At 35.7% G+C, this 16,637-nt stretch overlaps 1 pseudogene; it reads right to left on the bottom strand.

Annotated features, from left to right (window-relative positions):
• Positions 1–5,097: 5,097 nt before the first annotated feature.
• Positions 5,098–8,593, bottom strand: LOC127096055 (uncharacterized; annotated as a pseudogene).
• Between the last annotated feature and the right edge of the window lie 8,044 nt (positions 8,594–16,637).

The following is a 16,637-nucleotide window of genomic DNA, read 5'->3' as shown; positions in this document are numbered from 1 at the left end:
CAGGCACATGTTGCTACACATGTCCAGGATACTGAAAGCTTTGAAAAGAGGGGAACTGATCTTTCCTCCTTCAGTCAGAATGATGTGGAACGGTTGAAGTCTATGCTTGACTCCATGAGTAAGCCTTCTGGTTCTGGGTCTCTAGCAGTTACTGGTAAGAGTTTGTGTTCCCGATCTCTTACTGTTTGTGGTAATATTCCTAAGAATGCGTGGATTCTTGACTCTGGTGCTACTAATCATATGACATTTGATTCCACATTATTATGCTTTTATACCACACCTTCGAGTATTCCTTATATCACTGTTGCTGATGGCTCTCATGCTTGTGTTGTTGGCACTGGAAATATTGACTTGCAACCTCCATTCCAGTTGCAATCTGTGCTTCATGTTCCCACACTTTCCCACAATTTAATTTCCATCCATAAGCTTACCCGTGATCTGAATTGTAAAGTATTTTTTTATATGTCCCATTGTGTTTTTCAGGACCTTACCACGGGGCAGACGATTGGAATTGCTAAGGAAAAGGAAGGGTTATACTACTTCTCTGATGACCATCCAAAGGTGTTGTCCTCCTGTTTCCAGTCTCAGTCTTCCTCTTCAGCCTCACAAATTTGGCTTCAGCACAAGCGTCTCGGTCATCCTCCATTTTATATAATTAAGTCTATGTTTCCATCGTTGTTCTTACACCATTCTGTTGAGTCTTTTAAGTGTGATGTTTGTCAGTTGACAAAACACAATCGTGTATCTTTTCCTTCCAGTTTTAATAAAAGTGATGAACCTTTTGATTTGATACATTCTGATGTTTGGGGACCTGCCCTTACCTCTAATATTTTTGGTGCAAAATGGTTTGTCTCATTTATTGATGATTGTACTCGGGTAACTTGGATTTTCTTGATGAATACTAAATCCGAAGTACCACAAATATTTATCCAATTTTATAATATGGTACAAACGCAATTTGGGAAAGGCATAAAAAGAATTCGTTCTGACAATGGTAAAGAATATGTCAATCATACCTTTTCCAACTTCACTAGTAAACATGGCATTCTCCATGAATTCACATGTGTTGACACCCCACAACAAAACGGTGTCGCAGAAAGAAAAAATCGTCATTTACTTGAAGTTGCTCGATCTCTCCTTTTTCAAATGTCTGTTCCTACCTCTTATTGGGGTGAGGCAATTCTTACTGTTGCCTATCTGATTAACCCGGTCCCATCTCGAGTGTTAGGTAATAAAAGTCCTGCCCAATTTATGCTTTCACGTTTTCCATCTGTTCCTATCTTACACACTCTTGAATCTCGCATTTTTGGTTGTGTTGCTTTTGTTCATGTTCACAAACAATATCGCAACAAATTGGATCCCCGTGCTGTCAGATGTATCTTTCTGGGTTATGCACCCAACAAAAGAGGGTACAAATGTTATCATCCTCCGAGTCGAAAATTCTTTGTCTCCAAAGATGTCACCTTTCATGAAAATGTGTCATATTTCACTTGTTCTCAGTCTCAAGGGGAGAACATAAGTGACTTAGAGTCAGAGTCTGAGTCTGAGTCTGAGTCCGAGTTTCTGATCCTTGGTCCTAGCCTCCCTAGAACACCTATCAGTGTTCCCTCTCTTGAACCCGAGTTGTCACCTAGTTTGAGTTTGAGTCCTAGTTCAACACCTGAATCTAAGCCAGTAAGTGTTCCTGGTCCTTCAAGGCCTTCTGTTTTACAGGAATCAGCACCTCCAGCACCAACTCTAGTGTATCAGATAAGAAGTAAACCTGACCTTCTCCAGAAACAAATTCAATCGCCTGAACCGGAGGTAAGTACTGAAAATGATTCCTCTAGTGATGATTGTGCCATTTCTGATACTTGTGACACTAATCCAGTTGATTTACCCATTGCTTTGAGGAAGGATACAAGATTTTGTCCCTCCCTATATCGACACCCTATCTCTCAATATGTCTCCACTAAACATCTTTCCACACAATATCAAAGTTTTATTGCAGCTGTTGATTCTGTGAAAATCCCATCATCTGTTGAAGAAGCATTGCAAAATAGAAATTGGGTCCAAGCTATGGATGAGGAAATGAGAGCACTTGAAAAAAATGGTACTTGAGAGATTATTGAAAGGAAAAGAGACAAAAGTCCAGTTGGATGCAGATGGATCTATACTGTAAAGTACAAATCTGATGGTACACTTGATCGGTACAAAGCAAGACTAGTGGCAAAAGGTTATACTCAGACGTATGGTATTGATTATGAGGAGACATTTGTCCCAGTGGCAAAGATGAATACTGTTCGAATTTTACTATCTCTTGCTGCTTCATGTAGATGGGAATTGCAACAGTTTGATGTTAAAAATGCATTCTTGCATGAAAACTTAAAGATAAAAGACTACAACATTAACTATATATATATATATATATATACCAACCAGTTTAGAGATCCTATTCAAATTTGAAAATAGGGTATCTAATAAAAAGACATACAATTTTTTTAAAAAAATAATAATTTAAAAAAAAATCTTATTAAATAGTAATTATAAAATGATTAATTATTCAAAGTATAACATACATTTTTTCAATGAAAGTAAAACATTTCAAAAAATTGTTACTTTTTTTTCAATGAAAGAAAAACATTTTTAAAAAATTGTTACTTTTTAAAAATGTATTGTATTGTATTTATTTTTATTAGAGATCTTATTTCGAATTTAAACTGATTCAAAATAGGGCATCTAATAAAAATAACAATTAGAGAGATGAAAACAAGTAAGTATGGTGAAAAGGAAATAAAAAGCACAAAAGGGCTTAAGGTCCATAATCACAGTATAAAAAATAAAAAACAAATAATTAGGGGTACGTACTGAATATAGTGGACAGTGTATCAGGCGAAAAATGTGAGCCCATCATTCAAATGTCTAACACCATCAGGCGTGTGAGACTAGATGGGGCGTAAATTCAATAAATAATTCAGGCCCAAAACTTAAGGGGTGCGCTCAATAAGGATGGTGTGCACAAGTAAATTGGGTTTAGCCCTAATGGCCTAAACCCAACCAAACCCTAAGTGCACAAAAGAGAATGGTTTGTCCCTGTCTCATTTTTTCTATTTTTTTCTCTCTTTTCACCTTAATCCTCTCTCCGCTCTCTCTCACTACAAACACACAAATTCACTATTCTCATCACTATTTTAGATTAAACATCTTAAAATCTAAGAATAATCAAGAACACACCAAGAACGCCATGAATGTTCTTGGACCAAATTCCATATTCCACCAAAATTGCTCATAATCCAAAAATCAGAAACACAAACTCCACCCTAAATCATCTCATAAACATTTGTGTTAATTTGTGTTAATTTGTAAGCTTTAAGTTTGTTAATTTGTAAACCGTGTGATGATGATTAGGCCATAAACGTGAGCTTATGATCTTTCAATTCAAATAAAAAATGAGATTCAAATCGTAAAACTTCCAAATGAATAAGACTTGATTAGGTAATGTGCTAATGCTTGTTTGTAACTCAACTTTTCAAATTGAATCCTAAAATCTCAAATTTGTTTCAATTGATATTAGTTTGAATTTTCAAAGATGCAACCATGCATATAATGGATACATACGGTGAATGGTACATGAATAATTCAATGCACATGATGTATGCACAATGAATAAAATGCAAAAAGGAAATTAAACCTTGCCTTTTTAGCTCGAGTCAATATTTTGTTGACTTATTGGGCTTTAACTTTTCAAAATAATAGAAAAATGCATGGATGAATGGTTCACAAATGAAATGATGTGATGAAATGACTCAAAATGATTGGAAATATAATTAGGGCAAGTTGACTTTTTAGTTAACTTTTAACTTTTATTCATATGATGAATGAAATGAATGATGTTTATGAACACAATCAAATGGGGCAAAAGTTAATTTGTGATCCAATCATCATGATGAACATGAAATGATATATGATCATGCGGAATGACTTGATGAAACCATGAACTAGGGACCTCTCAGGCTAGCATCAAATGAAATTCAAGTGTCCATAGTTAGATGATATGAAAAGAGGTATGGACAAAATTGGGGTGTAATAGTAACAAGCCAATGAGACTTTGAAATTGTTCTCAAGTAAAACCAAAAGACTCAAAGCTTGAATATTTTGCACCAGATGTGTTATTGTTCCCTTAGAATCATCAAAACCATTTTCTTGAGAAGTCTTGCCTTTGTTCTTAAATCCTAGAGGATAGTTATGCTTCATAAAACAAGTATCAAGAATGTGATTTGTCCTACCACGAGGAGTACGTATTCGTTTAATGCCTCGAGGGGGGCGTGTCCTTTTCCATTTGGGTTTGACTTGAGAAGTATTGGCCAAGAAAGTTGGAGGGGTGAAAGACTGGTCAGATGCATCAGAGGGAGGAAGATCATGAAGAGGAATATAAAGTTCTCTTTTTTGTTGAATAAACAACGAGAAAACAATGCCAATGCATGGTAAAGGGTTCATAAGCATTATTTGAGATTTGTTGGCGCTGAAATTCTCATTGAGGCCCTTAAGAAAACGTATGACATAGTCTTTATCATGGTAGACCTGCAAAGAAGCAATGACATTGCAACTACATTGAATCGAGCATTTCCAATGAGGAATGAGACGATAATTCTCCACTCATCTCAAAGAACCTTCATCTTGGTGAAATAATCTGAAATGTCCAAAGTACCTTGTCGAAGCTTGTAAAGTTCTTCCTAAATATCCGAGATTCAAAAAATATCCGAGATTCAAAATATTTGAGATTCGTTAGGGTGGAGATAATAGGGATTAGAAGAATTGGCTGAAAAAATCTCAGGGTCATTGGAGGGATAAGTAAATAAGAAGAAAAAGAAATTAGAGGAATAGTTTGCAAAGGAAAAAACTCATCTTTATTGATGAAGGAATGATAATTTGCATAAGTTGAATATGAGAGAGATCTTCCATATATAGAGAAATCAAAGGAAGTTAGTTCCCTAACAAACTAACTTCCTAACTAACAAACCAACTAATTATCAAAAATAGGAAGAAAAAAAACATAAAACTTGTACATCAAGTAACTAGTATCTCTAACACTAAGCTAACTAATATGGTATTAAATGGTGGTGGTGCATTTGATAGTCTCATTCCCCTGATCATGTTTAAATATTTTGTCAAAGATAAATCTGATTTAATGCAATATCTCTGCTTAATGAAACTGTATTTCCAAATCTAAATGAAATAACTGAGCTGCTCCTTTTTCTTCCTTGAACCTCCTTCTCCATACAAATCATTCCACTGCTCTAGCTTTTTCATATTTGATCCTCCTTCAGCATAGCTTGCAGCCACCTGTATTTACACATGTATCTATCAATTTATATGCATAGAAATAAGTATTCATTCTTCCATGTTGATGTCATTCTTAAATAATTAAGCTTCAAATCGTCGAATAGATAATCTCAAATAAGTTAACACACCTTATTCTTGGCCTCTTTCATGTCTTCCATGTTTAATGGCCTGAGGACAATCACATGATCTTCTTCTATAGGATTGGAATCATCTTTTGAGTTTTCAACTTCTGCCCCCTTTTTCCTCTTTTTCTGAAATAAGTGATTATTACTTAGCTTTAAAGCACATGAATAGTTCATATTGAATATAAATTATTTTACCAATCACATTCTTAAAAGTGATTAAGTAACTATACCATTGCTTGTTCCTTCTCCTGTTGCATTAGCTCCTTAATGGGGCCATATGCTGCGGTATTGCACAAGTTCTGTTTACAGAAATCATTAACTATTAGTTCATCGTAACGATAAAAGAGATAGAGAAGAATGACCAACAAAAATGAACCTTAAGATCACTCCCACTGTATCCTTCTGTCATAGTCGAAAGCTCTTTGAAGTCTATATCTTCGTGTTTTTCCTTAGCTAGAATGGTTTTCAAGATCGTTTCTCGGTTTTCAGCAGACGGAAGACCAACCATGATCCTGCACAAAATTTCGATGAACAGAAATGACTAAAGTTTATGAAAAAGATATCACAGTTGAGCATAGGCAACATTTGATCATGATTCATGACGAATGTGTGATTCTACCTGCGATGAAATCGTCTTATAATTGCTTCATCAAGGGAAAATGGCAAGTTGGTGGCACCAAGAACAATAATTTTATCATTAGATTTTGTCAATAGTCCATCCCAATGGGACATGAATTCATTTTTAATCCTTCTCCCAACACTTTGCTCATCCGAAGTCCGACCTCCAAGCAAGCTATCAACTTCATCAACGAAAATAATAGTCGGGGCAACCTTTGCCGCTAACGAAAACACAGCTCGAACATTCTTTTCACTATTTCCATACCACATATCAGTGATGGTAGACGTGGAGACATTGATGAAACTTGCTCCAGCTTCTTTTGCAATTGCCTTTGCCAGCATTGTTTTTCCAGTACCAGGAGGTCCAAAAAGCAATACACCTTTACACGGCTTCAATATCCCACCGCGTTTGAATATTTCTGGTCTTCTTAGGGGAAGCATAATCGACTCCTGGAGTGATTCTTTAACATCGTCCAATGCGCCGATATCTGAAAAACTCACCTTTATCTTATTTGCAGGGATAAGCTCTTGTCTTATGGTCTTCTCATAGGCATTGTCATCAGGAACATTCTGCAAACATTTTCTATTCAACTATCATGCTTTTCTATTTGCGGATTATTCGTATGATGAGAAAAATCATTAACAAACCTTTGATTCTTTAGTGTCCTTTTTATCCTTCCCAATAATGTCAACTTCTTGGAACACACTCGATAGATGGCACAAACTGCATAGGCTCAAATATTAGTCATTAGAAAACATTTTCTCTTAACTAATTGCGACAACAGCTATTGTCAAGACGTTTACCTCTTGGCCGACATGATTAGTTTCCCATTTCGGTACTCCGGCTGTTTGTTAACCATCAACTGATAAAATATCGCAGATGCTGCAATCTCATAGATGTGATTTCTGAGTAGCATAATATCATCATAGCTCATTGAATTCAAGTCATCGCAGTCAATGTCGTTTGCTGCAAGCACTCCAGCAATGTAGTTTGTGTTATCTTGCAACTGTGTCTTTTTCATGGCATCTTCTATTTGGTCTTTCCAGAGTCTCGCACTAGTCGCGTCTTGAGGCGGTTTGATCTCAATGTTGTAAGGGAATAACCTATCAACTTTTATACCCTTATTTTTTGAATCATAACTTCGGGAACCGATTATCAACACTGGTCCTGAAAGTTTATTGAATAGCTTATGGAACAAACGGTACATCCTTCGTGATTGAAGAAAGATCTCCTCCACATTCTTGATGTACAAAATAACCGGACCAGTTTCTGATATAGAAACTAAGACCTATAAAAATTACAAAACCTGTTAAAACTAAACTTGAACAATGTCAATGAAACTTTTTCAACTGAGTTTTCTTTGAGGTATAATCACCTTGTAGAGTGAATCTAGTAAAAGCTTTTCATTGAAACAGAAGCGTCGTCCGCACTTCCAAGGAGCTGGAAACAAAAACAAAAGCAATAATAAGCATGCTATCAAACTTATGGAAACTAAGTATTGAGAATAATCACTAAAAAGAGAAGAAAAAAATCACTTCTAGTATGATCTGGTTGTTTAGATGCGGTAGAGGCATTCTTATAAAGCTTTGACGAGAGGGTTGATAGCGAACCAATTAAATCAGACACAAGCTCGACAGTCTCGTCGAGTAGGAACTAAATAAGCACAAGTTAGAAAAATTTCACTAAGCCAACCATCATTACATTACATGATAGCATGTTCTTATCAAAAGTAATTGCGAAAACACATGAAAGTGTCACAGATGATACTCACTAGTCCGTTTCCATAACATCCATATGTGCCATGCATCTGTAAAAAGAAAGGAAAAAACATTACAGATATGACTACAAATGTATGAGAATTTAAAATGCGAAAATGTAAATAACTCTACCTTGGAAGACAAGTAATTCATATCCAGAATCAGTATCTTCGATTCGAAATAATGTGCTAAAGCTTTAGCAAGACATTGCTGATAGAATTCTTCAAAAAAAATCAAAATATCAGTTACATATGATTAGTAAACCAAAATAATTTGCACTTAGATACATATTAATATTATACCTCCAGGTCCAGAAAGCAAAATAGCTCGGTTTATCGGCGAAAGGTTCTTCGCATGCTTGTATAATTGATGTTGTGTTAAATGAACATATCCAGCACTTGTCAACAAGATTTTGGTTTTTTCACTGCAATTTCAATCATCATTATAGGGAAACATAGGATTGTTCTTGGCATATGTAGGAATAAAAAAAGGAAAAAGTAACGTATGACATTACCTTAAATGGTAAGGAAAATTGTCTAATGTGAGTTTAGGATCTGTGGAATCAAAGACTAGGTTCATGAGCTCCATCATCTGATTCTTGGAAATATCAATAGACAGACGATTTCTAGCCCATCTTATCATTCCAAGGTTAAATCCAGCAAAACATAATGCTGAAAACAAAACATGTTTTTCTTGACGATCAAGAATCCAATTTTTCATGGTTTGTTACAGTTGCAGGGAACAAAAGTTAAGAGTGTTATGGAGTTTACGTAAATACTATAAAAAGCAGTAAACCCTGATTTTGGTTTGAACAAAGTAAAGTGTAGTGATATTTATAAACCCTAAATTTTCAAACTTTCATATTCAAGAGACCTAATTTTTCTCTATTTCTCTTCCTAAAGAAGAGTTATTGTTAGGAGTAATCTTAGGAATGCGGCGCAAGTCGGTTGAGCAATTCATGAGTTCAATGTGATTATTAGGTGGAGTCTAGTATATAGGGGTATTTGTAACAGTTTTTTCATTATTATTAGGAACTGTTATCTAGGATATCAAATTACCCAAAATCATCTATCATGTCAAATATACTAATACTATTCAAAATTAAATTAAAATTGATGGTAAAAAAATATAATCAATTTTGTTTTAAGGGTTAAAATTTATGAGAAAAGCTACGATGACACTAAAAAGTGACAACCACACCGTGTTTTTATACAGTTAGGCATAATATTTTTTCTTTCCTTGATTTTTGTGTCACAATGAAAATGATTTATAATTGTTATGGTGTAAATACGGTGTAGCAGATTTTACTGTCAAGATAGCATATTTGAAAATTTATACATGGGATAGCAAAAGCATATTTTTTAATGTCGATGATAATAATATTTTTTTTTTTAAATCTCAATGAAATAAATTAAATATGTAATAATCGGAATGATTGGTCGTTTCCTAGAAATAAAATGTTGTATGTATAGTGTTAAATGAATAAGTATTGATGCACTTGGATGCAGTGCAAAATAAACAATTCTTCTCACATTTTTGTAAATGGAAATGGGTAAAAAAATTAATTCATGAGAATATGATTTATTTTGGAACACAAAATAGACGCATTTATAAAAACTATGGAAATAGTGGGTGTTGTGATATATTCATAAATACATGTCAAGGGTGAGGATAATGTGGCTATTCGTAAGGGGCGACAACCTTCTATCCCCCGCGATCGAGGGCGACCTCGCCTTCAACGCCCCCATTCCCCCTCAGAGAAACGTGGAAAATGACATGTCTCCTTAGTCAAAAACACCATCAAGCAGAGTTTCTCATTACAGTGGGCAAACCCTAACCCACGAAAATTCACTAAGGCCTCTGATCACCCCTACCAGCATAAGTGTGTCACGCATTATGTACTTTTTGACAAGTCAACGGACTTTATAATTAGAAGGAAGTTCAATTTTATCTACCTTCAAGAAACTAAGTGGACGAGGGAAAATGTGAAATAATTAGACAACTCGGAATTTAAGTTTTGGTATACTGAAAAAGTTAGATTAAAAAATAGGGTGAGAATTATTATAGACAAGAAGGAAGAAGGATATTTTGGATGTAAAAAGAGTAGAAGATTAAATCCTAGGCTTAAAATTTATAGTGGAACAATACACCTTTAATTTTATTAGTGACTGCACCTCAGTTTAGGCTAGTAGAGTACCTTCAAGTAAAATTTTGAAAGGATTTAAAAGGCTTATTTCAATATATACCCTAAGGAAATAAATTTTTCTATATGGGTCTAAATGTGCATCTAGGGAAGAATTAAGAGTTTTTTAGGGCAGGGTTGAATTGTCAAAAAGTACAGATGCATGACACCCTTATGCTGGTAAGGATGACTAGAGGCTTTAAGTAATTTTGGTTGTTTAGGGAAACCTCACAGTTGTGAGGAACTCTGTTTGGTGGTATTTCTTGTATAGAGAAAACAAGCTCACCTAGCATGAGAAACTCTGCATCTTTAGGGGTATTTTGTGTGTATTATGAATTTTCCTCCTCTGCCATAAAGTTAAGATATTTATAGAGGTTTATGGGCCAAGATTTAAGGCCTCTTGAGAAATTGTAATTGTTCCGCCTTAACTATGGAAGCTATTGACTATCTTCTTCTTAGGGGATCGTGACCACGACTTCTTGCACATGCGATTATGGATTATGTACATGTAACCCTCCACGTTTCTCATTACAGAGAGTAGCCAGTGATGTGGGAGTTATGCATGGCAATTTATTGCTGAATTTGGTAAAAAAAACAAGTATCTATTAATCCTTAATGGATCAAACTCGAAAATCTCCCGGAACATCTAAACCTTTGAACACCATGTTATGATTGAAATCGAAGACATAATATGAAGATAACAATGTGAAATTTTGGTAAGACTTGGAATGTAAAAGACTTTGAAGACAAAGATAACTGAAATCGAAATGTAAAAATAAAGATAAAGTGATAAATGATCGAAATGTAAATGAATGCATAAAAAGGCTTGAATGTAAAAGTGCTTGGAATTTATAAATATGGAATGCATACGTACATTTTCATCACTCGTTTCTCAATTGAGCAGATACTTTGAGTACGCAGAAATATGAGTACAATTGCGGATCCCTATAATGGAAACATGCATCCCCTTATATACTAATCTAAAATAAATGCCTAAAAACGGTCAATTAAACAAATCAGGACGCGTTTTACTTCCATGCAGTCGTTATCTTCGGTGAGCCTCCACGTGTTTTCCAGTAACCACTTGTTTTAATCTGATTCTCGCTCTATCAATCAAGTCAAATAACCAACTTAGAGCATTTGAAATTTTCACTAATTTCACAGATGCTACCAACGCTCATCGACCTTCAGCTTCTTCGGCCACACTTGCCACATGCATAGTTTTCTACATGTTCAATAGCTTTCATCATGGCACACTTTTTCTTACTTGCCATTTTTGGTCAGGTCGAAAAACACGAGGTAACAAATTTCCCCCCAAAATACCATGTTTCGATTTGAATAAAAAAATGTGCCATTTTTTATCGTATTTTTCGATATTGCTTCCACTTCTTAAATGACGTCATTTTCATCGGCGCATTGTCATTTTCAATGAGATATGTTCAGAATCTCATCAGCATTCCTATTTTCCAGGAAGTCATGGATGTGCCCGTCTGCTTTAAATGTTCCACTCACATTAATGCCCCATTTCGTAACACACGAAATTGCTTCAACATCCCCACGTGGATGTCATATGTACGAACTCAGGCATGCAACGAAAAAAACTATAAATAACCAGCTCCAACTTCTTTCTCTTCTTATTCATTTCAACTCTTTTTATAGCTTCCTTGCACGGAGAAAAAAACTTTTATTTCTCCTAAAAAAATTGCTTCCACTTTCAGCAATGGCATCCATGAAGCAATCATCTTCCAAGCTTGATACAGGAAAGAATCTGATAGCTTTCACCATCCCACCATAGGAAGATGAACAAGGAAGGGATTTCATCCCTGAACCTCCATTGTCAAAGAAAAGGATCTCTAACTGAGCCAAACATTCACCCATCCCTTTTTCTCTGTCCAACAAACTCTTCGCTTTCTTGGGTCTCTATTCGACTTCCAAGTCATAAGTTGGGAAATTTAAGAACTTTTTCCCAGTTTTCCCTGTCACCATGTCGTCAGCATTCGAAGAACGCTCCCTCGATCTATCCTTTATGACAAGCCTGCACCCCACCTACTCCCATTAAGGAATACATTGCCTGGCTCGACAAAGTCCAGTCCCAGAGGAAAGAACAATGGGTAAACCTAGGCATTTGTTACATAATGCAACCATGTTATTATCGTCGATCTTCTTCTAGGAAGTATCGACCAACACTTTCCAGTTTCCTTGTCGCATGTTAACGCTAACTTTTTTTTATGCATCGGTTATCACAGGGTTAAACCCCCTAGGTGACACTTTTACTCCAACCTTAGAAACCTACAATAAATTCACCATCAAACGATTCAACTTCAAAATTTTCATCCTCAACAACCATGACAAAGAAGACGTTGAAGTCTCCGACCAGGACCACATAGCCTTTTTGACCCTTTGGCTTTCTTATTACGTTTTCTGCTCCAGCTCTTTACAAGTATCCAAGAAATTCGGACCTTTGCCATTCAACTCCATGAAGGTCAACACATCCAATTGAGCAAACTTCTCCTGGCCAATCTCTACCAATCACTTGGAGAAACCTCCTATAACTTAAAACATCTCTCTGAAACCAACAAGTCTTTCTAGGAATCATGTCCTTTGTGGCTTTTGGAACTTTTGCTAAATGCCATATTCGAACAAAAACTTCACGTCACTACCTCTTCAGCCTTTTAGCACAGGATGACTGCAAAGCTATTGAATGCACCAGGCTTGCTCTGACTACTCCTCAAGAAACCCCTTTGTAAAATATACTTATGAAATACCTCAATCTCTTGCTAGAATCAACCATTTTTTTCGACAATGGCCTCTTTCGGGGATATATGTGTGGGTCCGTCCTAGTTCAGGAACAGGTTTCTAAGGGTCTCTCCTTCAGTAGCTGCCATGTCGAACTTTGTTTGGCAGCCTTTTTGACTCCCACACTCTTATCAACAAGAATTGAAGTTGGGACTCCTGGATATGGTTTTGTTGGCTACTGATCAATGCATTTTGATGCACTTTCTTCTACTATTTTACTTAGGCATTTCCTTAATTTATTCTACTCATTTTACTATTTTATTATGTTTTAAGATTTAAGTTTATTTTTTGCTTTATTTTATTTTTCGTACTTTATTTTCAGCATAAACAATTATTTGATACCTTGTCACTATGCAGATCATAACTTGGGCTATAGGAATTGGATTGACGCGTTCTAATATGAGTTGGAAAGTTAAGAGAAAGAACTACAAGTTTTACGTTGAAGTCAAAAGTAAATTCGGAATGAAGAATGGTCGAATAATTCGTTGAAGTTCCAGACTTAATTAAAATAGTTAGTTTGGGACAGTTTTTGTAATTTTTGGGTCGGATCCTATAAGGGCCCGAATTTTCCTTTTATTATATTAGGTCTCTCACTAGTATAGTAATGCTAATTCTGATTTTTGAGGATACAATATTGCTTAGAAGATTTCATGGAGAGCTAATTCCTAAAGAGTTAATATGCTGTATTCGAATTCCACTTTGAGGTTTTTAATAATTTCAGTTTAATTTCGATTTCTTTTCAATTCTTCCTATAAACTCGTTTGCTTAATTCGACTACTTTCGTTTGCTTAATTCGATTGTTTCTTATAGGATAAAGTTGATTAAATTTGATTGTTCGTATGATCCTTAACTATAATCACGTTAGCGTAGCTTTTTCGTTATCGTGTTTGATTAAGTCGCGTTTGCTTAATTTGCGTCTGCTTAAATCCGTTTGCTTAATTCGGAAATTAGGAACATACATCATATAATACCAATTTGCACTTGCCAATCAGTATTGTAATCGAATGGGATTGAATCCGATAGGGAATTGAAATTATAAGAATCGATGATAAGTCGGAAATCGATACAATAGATTAGCTTATTTATCAATTTTGATTTTACCTTTAATAATCATCGATTTAAGTTTTGAATCTTAAAAAACCCCATATTTTCATTCGTTTTGTTATAACATTCAAGAGTCCTTGTGATACTATATTCGAGTGTCGCTTCTGTTTTACTACACTTTTAAACTCGTTTTTGACCCGTGTGCGACAGCGGATCAGCTACCAGCCTAACTTAGTGGCCAAACAATTTGGTTTTAGCCAAATGCTTCCATGCTCACTTTACATTCATGGAGACGATATATGTTGGTTGGAAAGGAGATTCACCATTACAGATTGCAAAGCTTGCACTGCATTTTCCCGTAAACAAGTCCTCGAACTTCCTACTTTCCAATTTCAACAATCATTTTTCATGTCCGTCGAATACTACAACTGGTGGACACAGTACTTCAATAGCCACTTTAAAGAAGACAATTTCCGAAAGAGATTATTTGTTGCCTTCTTTGGCCTACCAGAAATTCTGGAACCATAAGGTATATATTTATTGTCTTCGAATTATTCATACCTTTGGTTTTCTTAAGTTTCGATTGCAGGAGAACCTGAAGCATATACTTACCTTAATGCTGAAGGACCTTCCAACATGGGAGAAACAAAGAAGAGTAAAGCGCCCAAGAAAAAGGTATTTCTTTCTTCTCTGACCTTTCCTCATGGTTTGAGAAGATTCTAACAATTCATCTTTCAGAATCGAAAGTTGATCACAATTCCCCAGTTACCAAATACAATAAAAAGAAGAAGTCTACAACCACTTCGACTCAGGTACATCACTGATTTCAACCTTATTTTATGATCTTTTTTCCTAAAAACAATTTGTCTCACTTGACTTAAATTTTAGGCTACTCCAAAGACAATAAAAGCTCATGCTAAAAAAGAAAGCTCATGGGAGACTAGGGAAGCTCATGTCTTCTCAAGATCAAAACCTAGAGCCTCTCTCCGACAAAACATAAACCAGCAAAATAAAGGAACCCCCAAAAAGTTGAAACCCAAGAAAGATATTATTGCCTTGATCATCGTTCCCTCCAACAAAAACAAAGAAGAAGCATAAGCAACAAAAGAAAAGGATAAGAAAGAAAAGAATCAAGAGGATGCTCAAGACCTTCTCCCAACTGAAAATCAAAAACCAAACACACCTCAAAGCGAACCGGTTAAAGAACCAGACAAAGCTGACTATAAGGTACTTCTCGATTCACTCCCTATTCTCCTCTTTGTACCTTACTTTAGGCTTCAACTCATTATTCTTCCCTCTTTTAAGGGAACAACGGAAATGAACCAAAATGAGGCAGAAAATCCACCAGGTATCCCTCGTTCAGTCCCTTTTGAAATAATATCTCATATCCACTGGTCGGATTTCCTTGATTCCAGCGTTTCATTTGTTCGTCCACACAACCACCCCATCAACAAAACAACATATGCTTCTCCATAACCTAAAGCAGAACTCAACATAGACCAGCATTATCCACAATGAAAGAAATAATTGGACGACACTACTGCATTCATTCAAGATAATATGGCTCAAGATATTCTACAACCCAATAGCCCAGCCAAAACCAATGAAGAGCAGGTTATACCCAACGTCGAAACTGCCTCAATCACAGAAAATGATCCACCTGCCATTAAAGAACCAGAGCAAGCTCAAGCTGACGGCTATGATTCAATTTCAAAAACATCTTTAAGCCAAGAGGAAATCCTTGCTCTCAAAAGAAAAAATCCTATTGGAGCTCTCAAGAGACTCCAGAAACTCTACAAATTGTCAATGATACAATCAACTTCCTGATCCAACAATTGAAAGCCAATATCTTTGAGGTCGACCTTCTCAAGGCCATCGAAGGAGATGCTCGACTTAGGGCTCATATTCAACGTTTGCTAGCTGAAATCAATAAACAACAGATGTCGGATACCTTGGTTTAGTATCTCTTTGAATTAGAGGCTTACTTTGATCAAGTTTTCAATGACATTGATCTCAAACCAACAAAAAACTCTCAACTTCAAAAGGTGAAAAACACCATGGCAGTGGCCTGGGATGCAAGCAACATGTATGAACAAGAGGTCGAGAATCTCGACGCCAAACTTCAAGGGTACAATGACAAGAAAACCTCACTAGACAACCAGATTGCACAATATCGAGCCAATATTTTTAAGCTAAACAAAGAAATTGATAACCTGGAAAAAGAGAAAGTTGAGTTAGCCTGGGAGAAATAACTCCCCTCCAGAGAGACGATCGATGAAGAGGCTACCAGAGGCGTCGAACATGTTGAAGTAGCTCTTAACTTAGGGCTTGAAGTTAACTCTCTAGAAGCAATCCATGATCGACTGGTTTCCAGACTCGACTTTGCCAAGACCAAACTAGAGGAATTCAGATTAAAATCTCCAACTTAAATCTCATTTCTCTTATTTTCTTTGCTTTTGACATTTTGTAATTACAATTCCATTTTTGCACCCTTTAATACCATTTTGGTGATTTTGCTTTCCTACTGCACATTATTCTTTAGCAGGTTGAATTTCTTGTAACATAGGCTTATACCTCTTAAGGTATTTACCATTTACTCTTAAAATTCGGTTATCAACTGCTAATTCTTCGATTTCATACGCATTATTAAAAAATGCTTGAATAAATTGAAATGGGCCTTTCCAATTAGGAGACCACTTGCCTATTTGATCCGTAGGCAATATAATCTTCCAAACATAATCTCCAACTGAAAACACTTTCAACTTTACTTTCTTATTATAAGTGTTGGCTAC

This window comes from Lathyrus oleraceus, chromosome 6, assembly GCF_024323335.1.
Source record: "Lathyrus oleraceus cultivar Zhongwan6 chromosome 6, CAAS_Psat_ZW6_1.0, whole genome shotgun sequence".
NCBI lineage: Eukaryota > Viridiplantae > Streptophyta > Magnoliopsida > Fabales > Fabaceae > Lathyrus > Lathyrus oleraceus.
This window is presented reverse-complemented; position numbering and strand designations above follow the sequence as displayed.